Here is a 6,000-nt window from a genome sequence, read left to right as displayed (position 1 = left end):
ATAGGCAGTACTCATGTCTAGACGAGTTCCTAATGCTTGCTGTAATGTCTGCCAGAATCTTGAAATAAATCTGCCATCCCTATCAGAGATAATAGAGATTGGTATTCCATGTCTGGAGATGACTTCCTTCAAATACAGTCGTGCTAACTTCTCCATCTTGTCATCTTCTCTTATTGGTAGGAAGTGTGCGGATTTGGTGAGACGATCAACTATTACCCAAATAGTATCAAAACCACTTGCAGTCCTTGGCAATTTAGTGATGAAATCCATGGTAATGTTTTCACATTTCCATTCCGGGATTTCTGGTTGTTGAAGTAGACCTGATGGTTTCTGATGCTCAGCTTTGACCTTAGAACACGTCAAACATTCTCCTACGTATTTAGCAACATCGGCTTTCATACCCGGCCACCAAAAATGTTTCTTGAGATCCTTGTACATCTTCCCCGTTCCAGGATGTATTGAGTATCTGGTTTTATGAGCTTCTCTAAGTACCATTTCTCTCATATCTCCAAATTTTGGTACCCAAATCCTTTCAGCCCTATACCGGGTTCCGTGTTCCCGAATATTAAGATGCTTCTCCGATCCTTTGGGTATTTCATCCTTTAAATTTCCCTCTTTTAAAACTCCTTGTTGCGCCTCCTTTATTTGAGTAGTAAGGTTATTATGAATCATTATATTCATAGATTTTACTCGAATGGGTTCTCTGTCCTTCCTGCTCAAGGCATCGGCTACCACATTTGCCTTCCCCGGGTGGTAACGAATCTCAAAGTCGTAATCATTCAATAATTCAATCCACCTACGCTGCCTCATATTCAGTTGTTTCTGATTAAATATGTGTTGAAGACTTTTGTGGTCGGTATATATAATACTTTTGACCCCATATAAGTAGTGCCTCCAAGTCTTTAATGCAAAAACAACCGCGCCTAATTCCAAATCATGCGTCGTATAATTTTGTTCGTGAATCTTCAATTGTCTAGACGCATAAGCAATCACCTTCGTTCGTTGCATTAATATACAACCGAGACCTTGCTTTGATGCGTCACAATAAATCACAAAATCATCATTCCCTTCAGGCAATGACAATATAGGTGCCGTAGTTAGCTTTTTCTTCAATAACTGAAACGCTTTCTCTTGTTCATCATTCCATTCAAATTTCTTCCCTTTATGCGTTAATGCAGTCAAGGGTTTTGCTATTCTGGAAAAGTCTTGGATGAACCTTCTGTAGTAACCAGCTAGTCCTAAAAACTGGCGTATGTGTTTCGGAGTTTTCGGGGTTTCCCACTTTTCAACAGTTTCTATCTTTGCCGGATCCACCTTAATACCTTCTTTGTTCACTATGTGACCGAGGAATTGAACTTCTTCCAACCAAAATGCACACTTTGAAAACTTAGCGTACAATTCTTCCTTTCTCAATACTTCTAACACCTTTCTCAAATGTTCACCGTGTTCTTGGTCATTCTTTGAGTAAATAAGTATGTCATCAATGAAAACAATGACAAACTTGTCAAGGTATGGTCCACACACTCGGTTCATAAGGTCCATGAACACAGCTGGTGCATTAGTTAAACCAAACGGCATGACCATAAACTCGTAATGACCATAACGTGTTCTGAAAGCAGTCTTTGGAATATCATCTTCTTTCACCCGCATTTGATGATACCTGGAACGTAAGTCAATCTTTGAATAAACAGACGAGCCTTGTAGTTGATCAAATAAGTCGTCGATTCTCGGTAGTGGGTAGCGGTTCTTGATGGTAAGTTTGTTCAACTCTCGGTAGTCGATACACAACCTGAATGTACCATCTTTCTTCTTAACAAACAAAACAGGAGCTCCCCACGGTGATGTGCTTGGTCGAATGAAACCACGCTCTAAAAGTTCTTGTAATTGGCTTTGCAGTTCTTTCATCTCGCTGGGTGCGAGCCTGTAAGGAGCACGAGCTATTGGTGCAGCTCCTGGTACAAGATCTATTTGAAATTCAACGGATCGCTGTGGGGGTAATCCCGGTAATTCTTTCGGAAATACATCGGGAAATTCTTTTGCAATGGGAACATCATTGATGCTCTTTTCTTCAGTTTGTACTTTCTCGACTTGTGCTAGAACAGCATAGCAACCTTTTCTTATTAGTTTTTGTGCCTTCAAATTACTAATAAGATGTAGCTTCGTGTTGCCCTTTTCTCCGTACACCATTAAGGGTTTTCCTTTTTCTCGTATAATGCGAATTGCATTTTTGTAACAAACGATCTCTGCTTTCACTTCTTTCAACCAGTCCATACCGATTATCACATCAAAACTCCCTAACTCTACTGGTATTAAATCAATCTTAAATGTTTCGCTAACCAGTTTAATTTCTCGATTCCGACATATATTATCTGCTGAAATTAATTTACCATTTGCTAATTCGAGTAAAAATTTACTATCCAAAGGCGTCAATGGGCAACTTAATTTAGCACAAAAATCTCTACTCATATAGCTTCTATCCGCACCCGAATCAAATAAAACGTAAGCAGATTTTTTGTCAATAAGAAACGTACCCGTAACAAGCTCCGGGTCTTCCTGTGCCTCTGCCGCATTAATATTGAAAACTCTTCCGCGGCCTTGTCCATTCGTGTTCTCCTGGTTCGGGCAATTTCTAATAATGTGGCCCGGTTTTCCACATTTATAACAAACTACATTGGCATAGCTTGCTCCGACACTACTTGCTCCGCCATTACTCGTTCCGACACCATTTGTTCCTTTCGTTCTATTAACCCCTGGTCCGTAGACCTCACACTTCGCCGCGCTATGACCATTTCTTTTACACTTGTTGCAAAATTTGGTGCAGAACCCCGAGTGATACTTTTCACACATTTGGCATAGCTGCTTCTGATTGTTGTTGTTGTTGCGGTTATTATTGTTGTTGGGATGATTGTTGTAGTTGCTGTTGTTATTGTTGTTGTTGTTGTTGTTGGGCCGTTTGTTGTAGTTGCGATTGATGTTGCGATTGTTGGGATAATTGTTGCGATTGTTGTTGTTGTTGTATTGGTGATTCTTATCACCATTTTCCTCCCACTTTCTTTTGACTTGCTTCACATTGGCCTCTTCAGCAGTCTGTTCTTTAATTCTTTCTTCAATCTGGTTCACTAGTTTGTGATCCATTCTACATGCCTGTTGTATGGAGGCGGGCTCGTGTGAACTTATATCTTCTTGGATTCTTTCGGGTAATCCTTTCACAAACGCGTCGATCTTCTCTTCCTCATCTTCGAATGCTCCCGGACACAATAGGCACAATTCTGTGAATCGTCTTTCATACGTGGTAATATCAAATCCTTGGGTTCGTAACCCTCTAAGTTCTGTCTTGAGCTTATTGACCTCGGTTCTGGGACGGTACTTCTCGTTCATCAAGTGCTTGAATGCTGACCACGGTAGTGCGTACGCATCGTCTTGTCCCACTTGCTCTAGATAGGTATTCCACCATGTTAACGCAGAACCTGTGAAGGTATGCGTAGCGTACTTCACTTTGTCCTCTTCAGTACACTTACTTATGGCAAACACCGATTCGACCTTCTCGGTCCACTGTTTCAATCCGATCGGTCCTTTGGTTCCATCAAATTCCAAAGGTTTGCAGGCAGTGAATTCTTTGTAGGTGCATCCTACACGATTTCCTGTACTGCTAGATCCAAGGTTATTGTTGGTATGTAGCGCAGCCTGTACTGCGGCTATGTTTGAAGCTAGAAAAGTACGGAATTCCTCTTCATTCATATTCACTGTGTGTCGAGTATTCGGTGCCATTTCCTTCAAAATTGTCAAATAGAACAAGTTAATCATACAGAATATTAAGAGTAGTTAATAGTATTTCGTAGCATAATATGAACTCATTTATAAAAGCTTTTTCTTCATATTAGCGTTTTATAAGTTTAAATTCGGGTAGTACCTACCCGTTAAGTTCATACTTAGTAGCTAATATACAATTCAACTACTACAATTCTATATGAAAAACTGATTATAATAATATTTCGCGTTCAAACTTTTATACAATATTTTACAAACTTACAATACCGCTTATTTTACATAAAGCATGAAATATAGCACACAATAACTTTGATACAAGATAGTTGTGAAGATAATTCTAGCTAGTACACAAGTCGTTCAGCAAAGGCAATAAAGACACGTAATTCATACGTCCAGAAACAAGTCATGCATTCTGGTTTTACTAGGACTACTTCCCATCCTTGGTCTTGTGCAACATAACCGTTATGGCCGTTGATAAGACAGCGTGTTGTAACGTCGTCAAAGGGACGAGGGTTACGTAATGACCAACAGTCTCGTAATAACCTAAAAACCTCATTTCTTATCCCAATTACCGACTCCGTTACTTGTGGGAACGTTTTGTTTAATAGTTGTAGCCCGATGTTCTTGTTCTCACTTTGGTGAGAAGCGAACATTACTAACCCGTAAGCATAACATGCTTCTTTATGTTGCATGTTAGCCGCTTTTTCTAAATCACGAAGTCCTATATTCGGATATACTGAGTCAAAATAATTTCTTAACCCGTTGCGTAAAATAGCATTTGGGTTCCCCACAATATATGCGTCAAAGTAAACACATCGTAACTTATGGATTTCCCAATGTGATATCCCCCATCTTCCGAACGAAAGCCTTTTATAAACCAAGGCATTCTTGGAACGTTCTTCGAATGTCTTACAAACTGATCTCGCCTTAAATAGTTGTGCCGAGGAATTCTGACCGACTCTAGACAAGATTTCATCAATCATGTCTCCGGGTAGGTCTCTTAAAATATTGGGTTGTCTATCCATTTTGTGTTTTTAAACTGTAAAATAGACAAGAGTTAGATTCATAAAAAAATACTTATTAATACAAGCAATTTTTACATATATCATAAAGCATAAGCACACTATATTACATATATTACACCACACGAATACAACTATCTTATTCCGACTCGCTCGTTTCTTCTTCTTCGGTTTTGGTTCGTTTTGCCAAGTTTCTAGGGATATATGATGTTCCCCTAATACTAACTGTCGTTGTCCACATTGGTTTAGAAAAACCTGGTGGTTTAGAGGTTCCCGGGTCATTGTTACAACTTAAGGACTTCGGGGGTTGACGATACATATAAAGTTCATCGGGGTTGGAATTAGATTTCTCTATTTTTATGCCCTTTCCCTTATTATTTTCTTTTGCCTTTTTAAATTCAGTTGGGGTAATTTCTATAACATCATCGGAATTCTCGTCGGAATCCGATTCATCGGAGAATTGGTAATCCTCCCAATATTTTGCTTCCTTGGCGGAAACACCATTGACCATAATTAACCTTGGTCGGTTGGTTGAGGATTTTCTTTTACTTAACCGTTTTATTATTTCTCCCACCGGTTCTATTTCTTCATCCGGTTCCGATTCTTCTTCCGGTTCCGATTCTTCTTCCGGTTCCGACTCTTCTTCCGGTTCCTCTTCGGGAACTTGTGAATCAGTCCACGAATCATTCCAATTTACATTTGACTCTTCATTATTATTAGGTGAGTCAATGGGACTTGTTCTAGAGGTAGACATCTATCACATAATGTCAAACACGTTAAGAGATTAATATATCACATAATATTCATATGTTAAAAATATATAGTTTCCAATAAAAATGTTAAGCAATCATTTTTTAAAGAAAACACGGTCGAAGTCCAGACTCACTAATGCATCCTAACTGACTCGATAAGACACACTAATGCAAATTTTCTGGTTCTCTAAGACCAACGCTCGGATACCAACTGAAATGTCCCGTTCTTATTGATTAAAAACGTTCCATATTAATTGATTTCGTTGCGAGGTTTTGACCTCTATATGAGACGTTTTTCAAAGACTGCATTCATTTTTAAACAAACCATAACCTTTATTTCATCAATAAAGGTTTAAAAAGCTTTACGTAGATTATCAAATAATGATAATCTAAAATATCCTGTTTACACACGACCATTACATAATGGTTTACAATACAAATATGTTACAACAAAATAA

Source organism: Rutidosis leptorrhynchoides, chromosome 5 (genome assembly GCF_046630445.1).
Source record: "Rutidosis leptorrhynchoides isolate AG116_Rl617_1_P2 chromosome 5, CSIRO_AGI_Rlap_v1, whole genome shotgun sequence".
Taxonomy (NCBI): Eukaryota; Viridiplantae; Streptophyta; class Magnoliopsida; order Asterales; family Asteraceae; genus Rutidosis; species Rutidosis leptorrhynchoides.
This window is presented reverse-complemented; position numbering follows the sequence as displayed.